The sequence below is a fragment of the Camellia sinensis genome, chromosome 8 (assembly GCF_055761805.1).
Source record: "Camellia sinensis isolate YWXY chromosome 8, ASM5576180v1, whole genome shotgun sequence".
Lineage (NCBI taxonomy): Eukaryota > Viridiplantae > Streptophyta > Magnoliopsida > Ericales > Theaceae > Camellia > Camellia sinensis.
In genome coordinates, this window is record NC_138968.1 from 16,554,295 (window position 1) to 16,568,802 (window position 14,508).

Sequence of the window (14,508 nt, forward strand, 5' to 3'; positions counted from 1 at the left end):
TGTATTTCCATGAGACGGGAGCAGTGTTTAAACTCCCAGTATGTTTTGCTTTGTTATCGACTTGGATCTTGCAAGGATGCCGAGATCATTTGCATGCACATAAAGCTTGTTTTGAGAATGTGATTTGCCATGTGATTGTAGGTTCTTGATATTTGCTTTGAGCTTACACTGTGGAGATCTATGTGAGTAGTATTTCTAATAAAGCTATGTTATACTTGCTTTGATAAATCTTGCTTGCTTTGTTTTGACGAAAGTGTTTTGTTAAGCATGAATGAATAGCTCTTGTTTTGATGTATCAAGTATAATCCTTGTTTTGATGTCATATTTGAAAAGTCCCTCGTGCTGGAGGACTCTAAACTTTCGCAGCACTAAGTATAAAAGGATACGGTCCTGTCTTGGAAGTTCTATTATGTTAAATCGGGCTACGGGCCTAAGTAACACAAGTTTTGTTATGTTAAATCGGGCTACGGGCCTAAGTAACACAAGTTTTGTTATGTTAAATCGGGCTACGGGCCTAAGTAACACAAGTCCCTTGTTTTGCCGATGTCAGTAAGCATCCCTTGAGACTTGTGATATTTGATGATGAATACGGTTCATCCCTCGTTTTGGTAAACCTTGATGTGTTTTGCTTTGAAAGAATCTCGGTTAATATTTGTTGATTTTGGCATGTTTCGTTTGAAAGACCCCGGCTATATTCATGCAAAAACCTTTATTTCTAGTACCATTCACTGAGTATCCAAGCTCACCCTCTCTATATATATGTAGGTGATGAGCAGGACGTCGGCGACGCCTAGCCTGTTTTGAAAGTTTGTTTTGGATCCTTGATTATGTCGGCTTTGTTTTGTATTCACGTCGGCAATGTTATTTATTTTATGTCGGCGAATCTTGAAAATCATGCTTCTTGGCTTGTATTAATTGTATTTTGTATATGTGGGCTCAAGAAGCCTTTTGATCAAGATGTAATCCAGCTTTTACTTTGTTGTTTTCAAGTTGTAAAGTTATTTTGGAGATGTTTGACATTACATTCGATCTATGCACAGCTCTTACGGACTACCTGTGTCTTTGATTATTGCTTCCGCATTTGTGAGCCCCGTTTGTTATACTCTGATTGTGTTAAGTTTTTGAAAGTTGGCCTTCGGTAATTACGGATTACTGGCCATCACGGCACCAAACTACTAGGGGCGGTTTGGGGTCGTGACAAAATCAGTCACAAATAAAGCCTTTCTGTTTCGTAAGTTGGTTAATTTAAAATATAAAGATGGCAGCCCTATTCCAGAACATCTGAATGAAATAAAGAGTATTGTTAACCAACTTGCTTCTATGAAAATTGTTTTTGATGATGAGTTGCAGGCTTTGATGCTACTTAGTTCTTTGCCCGAAAGTTGGGAGACTTTGGTTGTGACCGTTAGTAATTCGGCGCCCGATGGAGTTGTCACAATGGGCCAAGTCACTAGTAGCCTGTTGAATGAAGAAACTAGCAGAAAATCAGCGGGTTCCTCTCATTCAGAAGCATTTGTTGTGAGAGGCCGAAGTAAAACAAGGGAGAGAAGTAAGACTCGTCATGGTCGTGATCAAAGTCGTGACAAATCAAAAGATGGTTCTTTTTCAAAGAAAGACATTGAGTGCTATTATTGCCATGAGAAATGGCACATGAAGCGGGAATGTCGAAAGCTCAAGAATAAGGAGAAAAGGCGTGACAAAAGTGTGGATAAGAAGTAAGAAGACACAACGGCAGTTACTACCGATGATCTCATGGTTGTTTGTGAAGATGATTGTATCAATTTTGTGGGCCAAGAGAGCAATTGGGTGATTGATTCCGATGCTTCTTTTCATGTGACTTCTCGAGTTGATTTCTTCACTACCTACACCGAATGAGATTATGGTTCTGTTCGAATGGGTAATGAAGGTTTGTCCAAGATTATTGTCATGGGTGATGTTTGCTTGGAAACAAATTTGGGTTGCAAGTTATTGCTTAAAGATGTGAGGCATGTTCCCGACATTCGCCTCAATTTGATTTCTACTGGGAAACTAGATGATGAAGGCTTCAACAACAAATTTGGTGATGGAATATGGAAGCTCACAAAGGGTTCTTTGGTGGTGGCTAAGTGCAAGAAGACTCATATACTTTATTCAATGTAAGAAAAAATTTATAAAGGTGTTGTCAATGCACTTGAAGATGATACTTCTACTGAATTGTGGCATAAGCGACTTGGGCACATGAGTGAAAAGGGGCTACAAGTTTTGTTCAAGAAAGAGCTTCTACCCGGTTTGAAAGGTACACATCTTAAAACTTGTGTTCATTGTTTGGCGGGTAAACAACATAGAGTTTCTTTTCATAAAAATGTTGCTTTTAGAAAAGAAAATGTGTTGAAGTTGATTCATTCGGATGTTTGTAGTCCTTTGAAAGTTAGAACACATAGTGGTGCACTTTATTTTGTTACTTTCATTGATGATTATTCAAGGAAAGTTTGGGCTTTTCTACTAAAAACTAAAGATCAAGTTCTAGAAGTATTTAAGCATTTTCAGGCCATGGTTGAAAGAGAAACATGGCAGAAATTGAAGTGCATCCGATCAGACAATGGTGGTGAATACATTGGGCCATTTCATGAGTATTGTCGTAGCCAAGGTATTCAGCACCAAAAGACAGTTAAGAAGACCCTTCAACAAAATGGCGTTGCCGAGAGGATGAACCGCACCATTGTGGAAAGAACAAGGTGTTTGCTTTCACAAGCTAAATTGCCAAGATCTTCTTGGGGTGAGGCAATGAAGACAGCGGTTGATGTGATCAATTTGTCTCCTTCCTATCCTTTGAATGGTGATGTTCCAGAAAGAGTTTGGACCGGCAAAAATGTGTCTTATGAGCACTTGAGAGTGTTTGATTGCTGAGCTTTTGTTCACATTCCAAATGATGAGAGGTCCAAGCTTGATAGTAAGTCAAGACAATGTATTTTTCTTGGCTATGGGCATGATGAATTCGGGTATAGATTGTCGGATCCGGTCGACAAGAAAATCATTCGAAGCCGTGATGTTGTGTTTCTTGAAGACCAAACAATTGAAGACTTTGGCAAAGGTGATCAACCGGAGCCAAAAACTAGTGATCTCATTGACATGGATTCAGCTCCTTCATCTTTAGTTGATGATGAAAATGGGGGAGATGCGCAGCCACCTATTGAAGATGTGGAGGATGATGCTAATCCTAATGAAGTTGAGCCAGAAATTGAGAAAGAGCATCCAACTTAAGAACCGCCACCACAACTTGAGTTGAGGAAATCTACAAGGAACCGACAACCCTCAAGAAAGTATCCTCCCAATGAATTTGTGTTGATTTCCGATCAAGGGGAGCCTGAGAGCTACCAAGAAGCAATTGAATATGCAAAGAAAGATAATTGGAAAAAGGCAATGGAAGAGGAGATGAATTCCTTACTTGAAAATCACACTTATGATTTAGTGAAGTTGCCTAAGGGGAGGAAAATTTTGAAAAATAAGTGGGTTTTCAAATTGAAGAATGATGGAAAGAATATGAGGTACAAGGCACGTCTTGTTGTGAAAGGCTTTGGGCAAAAGAAAGGTATTGACTTTGATGAGATTTTTTCACCGGTTATGAAGATGTCTTCTATTCGGGTTGTACTTGGCATGGCTGCAAGTATGAACCTTGAAGTTGAACAACTTGATGTGAAGACCGCATTTCTTCATGGTGATCTTGAAGAAGAAATTTACATAGAGCAACCGGAAGGTTTTGTGAAAAAAGGGAAAGAGAAATTTGTTTGCAAATTGAAGAAAAGTTTATATGGCCTCAAGCAAGCCCCGCGGCAATGGTACAAAAAATTTGACTCTTTCATGATGAAAAATGGTTTTTCTAAAACCACTTTGGACCATTGTGTGTTTGTGAAAAATTTCCCGGATGGTAAATTTATTATTCTTTTGCTTTATGTTGATGACATATTAATTGTGGGTCAAGATTCTACCATGATTAACAAGTTGAAGTTAAAGTTGAGTAAATCTTTTGATATGAAAGATTTGGGATCGACAAAGCAAATACTTGGTATGAAAATTGTTCGTGATCGCAAAGAGAGGTTGATTTGGTTGTCTCAAGAAAGTTACATTGAGAAAGTTCTTGAGAGGTTCAACATGGATAAAGCGAAGCTGGTTGGTTGTCCACTTGCGGGTCACTTCAAACTTAGTTCGAATCAATGTCCTACAAGTGAGAAAGACAAGGAAGAGATGTTGAAAGTTCCTTATGCTTCAGCAGTTGGTTCTTTGATGTACGCCATGGTTTGTACAAGGCCAGATATTGCTCACGCCGTTGGTGTGGTGAGTCGTTTTCTCTCTAATCCAGGTAAAGAACATTGGGCAGCGGTAAAATGAATTCTAAGGTATCTTCGAGGGACTTTGAAGGTGTGTTTGTGTTTTGGGGATGGTAAGCCGATGCTTGATGGGTTCATAGATTCTGACATGGCCGGTGATATTGATTCTAGAAAATCTACTTTGGGGAATTTGATGACTTTTGTAGGGGGAGCTGTGGCATGGCAATCTAAATTATAAAAATGTGTTGCTCTCTCAACTACCGAAGCTGAATTTATTGCCATTACGGAAGCTTGCAAAGAAGAGTTATGGTAGAAGAAATTTTTGCAAGAGTTAGGTTTGAAGCAAGAAAAGCATGTGCTTTATTGTGATAGTCAAAGTGCTATTCACATGAGTAAAAATTCTACTTTTCATTCGAGATCGAAACACATTGATGTGAGATACCATTGAATTCGTGATGTGTTAGAGTCAAAATTGTTACAACTCGAAAAGGTTCACACAGATGATAATATTTCGGATATGTTGACTAAGACTTTGTCGAGGGACAAACATTTAAAGTGTCGAACTTTGGCGGTATGGTTGATGTCTCCACCTAAGTCGATAGGGGGAGAATTGTTGGGGTATATCTCCTTATTGGAGTTTGAGACCCAATTGGTTTTGGAAAAAGAATTTTAGTTTGGTTTAGGTATAATATATTTTTATATATTATATCTAATTTGTGGAGACCTAATTTAGTTTGGTAACAACTAGGGTTTTTTGTTACAAAGCCTAAGATTTATTATATATGGTTTTGTTGTTTTTCCGGAGGTAATTTGGTTGCTACAAAATTGATCATTTTTTCTGTGACCTTTGTTCCTGGGATAGAAGCTTGTTGTGTGATTGGTTTTCTTGGGTGCATACTCAAGGTGTGGAAGTGTATTGCTTGAGCAAACAAGCAAAGTGTTCTCTGCTTCGTTTTGTTCAGCCTTCGGTTCTGTTTTGGGTGTATTATTTTGGGTCTTCTACAAATTTGTTTCAGAAGATTTTGTTCGTCTATTTGGTGAGGTCTTTCCTCTTGTTTATTTGTGATTATTTGGAATTCACCTAAGGGTGGTTTTGTGAGACCATTCGTGTCTCGTTTGTAATCGTTTGGAAACTCTTTGGTTGATAGTGGAATCGGATTTCGATCCCGTGGACGTACCTCACATTGAGGGAACCACGTAAAATTCTTGTTTTACTTTTGATTTAATTTTTCCTCATTAGTTTTTATTCCCATTGATTGATTTACTTGCGGGGAATCACATATTTTCCCTTACATTAGAGGGATATATCATTGCTCTATTATCAACAATGCAAGGATATTTACACATTCAACACTGCTAGGGACCCCCAGTAGGGGGTGACCCCAGCACCCCCTACCTTTATGTGGGAGGCTGTGAGAGCAAGACTGAAAAAAAAATTAAATAAATAAATTAAAATTTGAGTAAATCAAAAAACAGTGCGGATGGTGGGGGTCTGGGGCATTTTCCTTACACATTTACTAACAATTTTATTAATACACTCACAAGTTTTGATAAGATCAATCATCACTTGGTATAGAACTCACATCAACTTATGAGTGTGTTAGTAAAATTGTTAGTATTCCTAACTTTTTTCAAATATTATTGTTAAACAACAATGATTGAGACCCTTTTTTTTGAGTACCCCATAACCTCCTTTGAATCTCAACCATTGATGATATGGGCCCCACACATACATGAGTGTCCCACACATATATCAATGGTTGAGATCCAAAGGGGGTTGTGGGGTCTCAAAAAAAGGGGGTCCCAAGCATTTTTCATTATTAAAATAACTATAATTTTACGTTCATTTTTTTAAAACCATTGGATAAGAAATAAAAATCTTTCATTACATGCATAGAATGGAGAGGATCAAATTGGAGAGCAAGTTTATGCAAAATATTGCTTAATTAGCTAAAATTGTTTAATTTGCACCGATTCACTTGCTAATTGCGAGTTGATTTGATATTAATTTCAAATTTGTAATCCGTCTATGAAATCGTCCCCTTCTACTAGGGGTGTCCGCCATGCAGTTCGGTCGGTTTGAAAATAAAATTATAAATCAAACCGTAAATGGCAGATTGACAAATAATCAAATCATGGTTGAGGCAATTTGGAGCATTTTCAATATGCTAGTTTATTGAAGAATATTCTTAAACAATTATCAACTATTTGCATAATATATAACACTAAGTTGCATAATACATTTCATATATATAATACAAACTAATTTTTCATATATATAACTATTAATTTGTAACAAATTTCACATAAATCCCTCTCACACTTATTTTTACTTTGATATTTCATTAGAAATTAAAAAAAATATATGTATTAACTATAACAGAGTGGTTTTGAAGGCGAATATGAACTTCAAAGTTTAGTCCGCAGTTAATAGATGAATCGGTGAGAATTGCGTAGTTTTAGCGGATTAGATAGTTTTAGCGGATTAATACATATATACATTATATATATTTATTTATTTCCAGTGTAATATAAAATTAAAAATAAATGTGAGTGATACTTGAGATGTAGAATTTGTTGCAAATTAGTGTTATATGTATACAAAATATTATGCAAAATAGTGTTATTTATTATATGCATACGTTTGATAATTGTTTAAAATTATTCTTCAATTAACTAACAAGTAAAGCTACCTAAACCGCTGTTTGACTACTGATAAAAAATTTGTCACCATCCACAATTTAGTTATAATTTTATCATCAAATTATACCACACTACACCACAGAGAGTATTGCTACAATAATTATTTTTTTGGGACGTTTTTTGAACTCACCAGTGTTGCTTTGAAAATTCAAATAATCCTTCTCTTAAATATTTGAGTATAGGTTATTATTGAAAAAAATCATATTAGTAGAGTGATTGGGATGGAATTGTTAAAACTATAATTCCAAAATAATTTACACTTTTTAAAACTAAAAAATAATTTTCATTTAAATAAATTTATTTTTCATTTTTCATTATCTTAAGAACTAAAAATAAAGATTTTTTTTAAAAAAAAGATATTCTACCGAAACAAACAAAGCGTAGTAGAACAAACAAAGCGTTAGTAGTGTTGGAGAGCCGAGTCCGGACATAGTGCAAGAAGAAGAAAAAAAGAAAGAAAGTGAAAGCAGTTAATTACTATAGAATTAAGAACTAAAAAAATGTAGCTGCTCAAACAGATTTGAGATAGAGAGTTGGCAGATGACTTACAAGTCAACTAGCTAAGCAAAGCATGACCTAAATCTGTATAAATTTCCAAGGATTAATGAGGTTGAAAAGAAAAAAATGTAACTAAATATTTTATGATAATCCTATAAAATCCTGATCTTTTAAAAGTTTTTTTTATGGAAAATTAATCTTTATTTTTTCCAACTTACTTTTTTGGTTTAAGGTGAAAGCTTTTGTTGTGATATGTCTTATATTTTTACTACACATTCAAAATTACTATAAGGGGCTTTTTATAGAGGTAGAGGGTTGAAGTTGAAAATCAGAGTAAAAAGCCAAATCATGCTTCACCTAGGCCCTTGCAGAGGTCTGAGGCAACACATCTGATCCAAAGTTTTAGAGATATATGTAATATTTTTTTGTTAGGATTTTTATTGTAGACTAGTTAAGTTTAGATGTTCAAAGTTCTATAATTTTTATTCCAAGTAGTGGATTTGATTTCCTTCCCTCTGAATGTAACCATATTGCTGAATCATGTTTAAATATTGTGTATTTAGGCCTTGTTTGAGAAGACTAAATAAGTTCATACTTTTTATCTTTTTGTCTTTTTTGGGTCACATAAATCAACATCTATTCTCTACTTTTCTACACATCTTTTTATAAAAAGTCAAAAAGTATACTTATTTAGAACATCCCAAATAACCTTTTAATTTATTTCTCTTCATTGTAAATGTTGTAGCTTACAATTAAAAATTTTAGGTGTTATTGTACAGTGTCAAAGCAATATTTCTAAACAATGACAAATGAATCCAAATTAAACAAAAATTTATACTTGCACAGCTCCAATCAAGCTAGTTTTGACTAAAATCTTTCACAAAAAATTGAAATGCAATCCAAAGAAGCTATCTAAATGAAATACTAAGTTTTCATACAAAAATTTAATCTAATGATGCATATATAGTTTCCCCATCATATGTTTAATAAGGCTGCCTCAATAATACATAAGCAACAAAGGATGCCAACAATTATAATTTACTTAAATATGAAGCATTTGATATGAAACCATTTAAGGTTCACTTACATTCAAAGTGATGGAATTTATGCATTCACCTGATGGCTATGTCAATTCTATGATTTTCAGTTGGCATCTCTTGTGGGCATAGAAAAGGTTTGGGAGGCATCTGCAATTGTTCAACATTCCCTTCAAGCATTTCTACAACTTTGTTCATTGAAGGACGGTCACTAGGCTTCATTTGTATGCACCACAAAGCCACTATTATCATCTTCTTCACCATCACCCCTTCCTCCTCATTAGTCTCTCCCATTTCTATGTCCCTTCCTTCTTTGAATTGATCATAAATCCAAGAAGGAAAGTAAATTTGGCTTGTATGATCAGCAAAAGCATTCAAATTCCTTCTCCTACCAGTCATTTCCATCAACAAAATACCAAAACTGTAAACATCAGCTTTATATGAAATTCCTCCAATGTTTTTATAGAATAACTCTGGAGCCATATAGCCCATTGTCCCCCTTGCTGCAGTCAAAGTCACAATGCTATCATCAGTTGAATACAATTTTGCAAGCCCAAAGTCGGAAACTTTTGGAGTAAAATTCTCATCAAGAAGAATGTTGTGAGGCTTGATATCAAAATGCAAAATTTGCATGTCACAACCCCGATGTAAATATTCAATCCCGCGAGCCACTCCTAGAGAAATCTCATACATTTGCTTACAACTCAATGGTATATATCCTTCTTGAGAAAATATATACTTTTCCAGAGACCCATTTGGCATGAAGTCATATATAAGAGCTCTTTTAGATCTCTCTGCACAATATCCAATTAGCTGAACCACATTAACATGATGAATCCTTCCTATGGTAGCAACTTCATTGATAAATTCTTGTCCATTGGCTTTGGGCTTGCCCAATACTTTTATCGCTATAAGATGACCACTTCTAAGCTTTCCTTTGTAGACAGAACCATAGCCTCCTTCTCCCAACTTGTCCTTGAAACCTTTGGTCATCTTTTTAATATCTAAGTAAGAGTAACTAATTGGCATGAGGTGATTTTGACTTCGTAGATAACCTTCAATGTTATCAAACATCGATAAATGCCTTCTCTTAAACTTACGGATTAAAAATGCAAATGCACATAAGGCAAATAGAATTCTTGTCAAAAGGATTCCTCCTGTATATAAAAATCACAAGATGACAAATTAAAAATCATTTTTTGTCCTACCATTGCTAGAATTTGGTAGTATTTACCCTACTGGTGGACAAACATCGGGTCAAGTTCAGACTCAGTTAGATTTAAGTTAAGAAATATATAGAAAACTCTTGTGCCCAAGTCCAACCTAGTCTAACTTCGGGCCTAGAAGTCTTAGCCCTAAACTATTACAATCCCGAGCCCACTAAACAAGCCCATATATTAAATAAAAACTAATATTATAAAATTCAGAATTAATAATTTTATATCCACAAAAACTAAATGTCAAGCCATATCCTAGATATAAATTTTCTATAAGTATATACATATTAATAGGTAATATCATGGTAAAAAGGTGTGTACTATAAACAAGGTATAACATTTGTGGATTTAATACCCACAAATGTCATAACTCAATTCTATGGGAGTTATAATTATAAAAAAAAAAATTAAAATTATAATCAAGCACCACATAAGATATTACCAAAGAATTTTTAGATCATAACTAAAATAATATCACAACTAATATTATAATGAGTCATAACTAACACTACAATATGTATAATCTAACTATGTGCCTGTTTGGCAGAGCTTAATTACAGCTTATTTCAGCTTTCAGCTTAATTTAAGCTATTTTGATGTGTTTAGTTTAGTTTATAGCTTATAGCTTATAGCTTTTTGGAAGTCAGAAATCAGCTTATTCTTTGAGTGGGGCAGGAGATGCTTTAAGAATAAGCTGGAAATCAGCTTAAGCTGAAAGTTATAAGCTATAAGCTGTTGAGGCATAAGCTATAAGCACTTTCCCACAGCTCCACCAATTAAGTCATAATTAATACTATAATAGGTCATAATCAAATACTATAAATATTGTCAATTGTAATTGCGGGGCATATGGTATATAACATTTCTCATAATATATGTTGACAATTGGGTCAAATCTGGCCACAAGAAACATTCCTAAATCCAACCCATTTAATAAGCAGGCTTAAAAAGTCATCCTAACCCAACTTTGTGAGCTTAAATATCAATCTTAAGTCTTAAAAAAACAGGTTTTACAGCCCATCAGATCGTGCCCAACCCTAATCCACCTTAAAATCAATTGATAAAATAACTTTTTCCAGTTAAAAGGGGAGTGATTTACCTATGATTGTGACCTCGTAACCCAAATTACGATCTATAAGAAAAATTAAACAAAAATTAGCCGACATGCATAAAAATTACAAATAAATTAAACTAAAATCCAGAAACGAAAAAGGAACTCACATTGACAATACTGAGGATTCATCCTTGGAACTTGAACGTGAAAGAGACACACCCTTAAAACTAACCATAATGAAATATTCAATTTAGTCTTAATTATCAAAGTGATCAAAAGCGTCTTGATAGGAATGAGAAAAGTAACCGAATGAGATCCAACGATTTGAACATTGGAATGATAAAATTGCACAGCAACATATAAGAGTTTTAGGAATTACTAGTTTTGATCCTTAAAAGTGAAAATCTTATTGCAAAAGATATTAATTCCTATTATCGCAAGAATTATTGTTAAAATGTTGTTCTGAAAAGTCAAAACACATGTTTTTAGCAAAAAATTTTTGAAAATGAATAAGGAGCTTTTATTGTTTTCTTCCAAACAACTTTTGAATTAAATAGTATGCGATTGCTTGCTACAATAAATAAAGATTTTAAAGATTCAAATATAATGGTAAAAGTACTCAAGTACCAAAATTTTTTAAACAATTTTTTTGGTCATAAGTGTCATTATTATATTCTTAGCGACGAAATTTGAACATTAGTATTACCATTTTACAACCAAAATTTGTCTCTAATTTTTTTTTTTTTTGGATCAAATTATTGTCACTAAAAGGCATTTATTAGCAACATTTATAAAATTTTTGTCAGTAAAAGCCATGTTTTTGACTTTTCAAAACATCTTTTTAATGACTTTTATCACAACAATATGAATTGGTTCCTAAATATTTTTTGCAACAAAAATTTCACTCTCTTATAGGTTGTAATGACTTTGAAACAAATATGAATGGAGAAGGAAGAATACTTACAGTAATAGTCAAGAATCATCCGATCTGCATATTTTGAAAGAAATAAATAGTGTTAGAGACCAATGCATTACTATTTCGTGGAATGTAGATAATAGGTCTTATCAATTGCATCTATTTTCAATGCAGTGTTGACATATAATGTGATAGATTAAAAGTGATATAAAAATGTGACAAATCTAACATTATTCGTGTTTGATTCTTTGAAAAGAAAGTGAAATAAAATGATTATTTTACTAGAATTTTATATTCACGTAAGCAAAACCATTGAGGGGTGAAAAACAGAACATGAGTCCCCATCAAGAAAAGATAAAGAAAAAGAAAAAAAAGAAAAAAACAGAGCAAGAGACTGATAGAAGCTTGAGAAAATTAACTACTACGGGATAAAAGGTCAATCCCAAAGCCTGATTTCTCCTTTAATTTTACAAGCTAGTGTTCCATTTGGCTTCTTGTTTTTCAATTTGTACAATAAGAATTTTTTTTTTACTTTCAAAATGATCTTGCGGATTAACTGCATACCATATATTTTTTATTTTATTTTAAAAAACAATCCCCAATGCACTGGCGGAGGCAGCAAGGGACGAGAGGGTCACATGCCCCCTGAATTTTGGAATTTTTTTTTTTTTTTTGCAAATATAAAGAAAGAGGGTGATTATTGATTTAATGCTTAAGACTTGGCCTAATAACTTTAAGGTTATGAGTTCAAGTCTTGGGATCACCACTTTATATATTATGTCAAAGGTTAGGTGTGTACTTAATTTTTCTCCTCCCAAACACACATTAATGTGTACTAATTGAGCGTTATTGTTGTTGTTGTTTTGTTGCAAATATAAAGAAAATATTTTTAAAAAAAAAATTACAAAAATATTATTAGAGTGAAATGTCAATGACATTTTAAAAATAATGATTGTTTTAAATAAAAATGAAGACACTATTATAAACCATATCATCTATGAAAATTTTTGAATGTAACGGTAATGTCATTATTATTGACATACAAATATAACTAATCTCGCTATAAAGATATGAAATTTATTGCATTGTTAGTTACATTTGACATGTGAGGTTCACTCTCTATGTGTTTATTTACTATTTTGATGATATCACATACTAATGATGACGTGGTATTATCATTATATTAAATTTTTAATCAAATTTTGTATAATTTTTTTTATTATTATATAATTTATTTTAAGACTTATATCCATATTTTTTTATATTGTCCATAATACACTAGTTATAAATAACATTATTTTTTTTTTATGTTCCACGAAATCAATCTTAAAAACTTGCGTTAAATATTTTTGTAAAATTTTTCAATAATATAATTAATAAGTGCCCTCTTTAATTTGATTTTCTGGCTCCGCCACTTCCCCAACGTATATTCCAGGGTAATTACACTCTCATAGTTTCACTTTGTTTTTGAGTCTGGACTATCGTTCTATCCAGATACTATTTGGGCTCGTGAGACCCGTTACAGGTTCTATTTTGATATTTTAAACCATTCATTTTGTAAGATCTTTCATATATATCATCTACCAAATTCAATCCAATAACTCTAACTTGTTTAATTTATTATGTTTGTCACCAGAGAAAAAAAAATGGATAGTCTATTTTAAAAAATATACTTATCGACTATTTTTTGGAGACATTTCAATAAATTGAATAGATTGTAATTATTAGATTGTTCTTTCTTTCTTTTTTTTCTTTTTTCTTCTTTTTTTTTTTTGTAAATAATATACATGAAGGATTCTACAAAATAAATCATTTTGATTATCGAAATAAAACTCAGGATGAGCCCCATGAACTCGAACAACACTCTCCAGTCTAGAGATTTTGGAGTGCAAACAATTTTTTCCCTTGTTTTTTAAATATCTTCTAATTACATTAATTAAATATTAGATTTCTAACTCTTGTTTTAATGCCGATGTATGAAAAAAAAACACTCAAGTTTAATGTGTTTCTCTGTAACCGACTATTTTAAATAAGTGAAAAATAAAACATAAGAATAAAAATAGAAGCATAAAAGTCAGAGGGTGAAAATGATAATTTGCACAATAAATTTTTAAAACAATTCTAGAATGATCAAATCAAGCAAGTCAAATTTAAGTTTCAAAGATTTATGAAATAATTGAGAAAATGAATCAGTATTACGGAGAGGTGTCTGGCCCAGGGGAGCTTTTTGTGTTTTCTTCCAGACAAAATTTGAAATAAACGTTGTGTGATTGCTTAGAAATGGAACAAATATAGATGGAGGGGGGAATACTTACACTCCAAGAAATATTTCAACCCATCTGCAAATTTTGAAAGAATAAATAGCGTTAGAGATCAAAAACATTACTAGTCCCCTTGGAATACAGAGGATATTAATGTGAAAAAGAGAAAAAGAGAGCACAAGACTGATAGAAACTAGTAGAAATTAACTAGTTAAACCCAAAGCCTGATTCCTCATTTAAATTTATTGTTGGAAATTGTAATTTTTATAGGCTTATTTTAGGCCAACTTTGAACCCAAATTTAAGTGAGGCCCACACGTCTTTTAGGATGGTTTCAAATAGGTGACGTGTTCCTTGCTGCAAAGCCTGATCCCTCATTTAAATTTACAACCTTGTATTGTCTATCATTTCAAAATTATGTGTTCCATCTAGCTTCTTGTTTTTGAATTTGTACAAACAAGCTATGCCGAACTTTGAATTTCTACAAATAAAGATACACACCATGTGTATCTTTTGTAT

The 14,508-nt window shown here is 33.1% G+C and overlaps 1 pseudogene; it reads right to left on the reverse strand.

The window, feature by feature from the left end:
• Positions 1 to 8,617: 8,617 nt before the first annotated feature.
• LOC145797594 (rust resistance kinase Lr10 pseudogene) lies at positions 8,618 to 9,616 on the reverse strand (annotated as a pseudogene).
• Between the last annotated feature and the right edge of the window lie 4,892 nt (positions 9,617 to 14,508).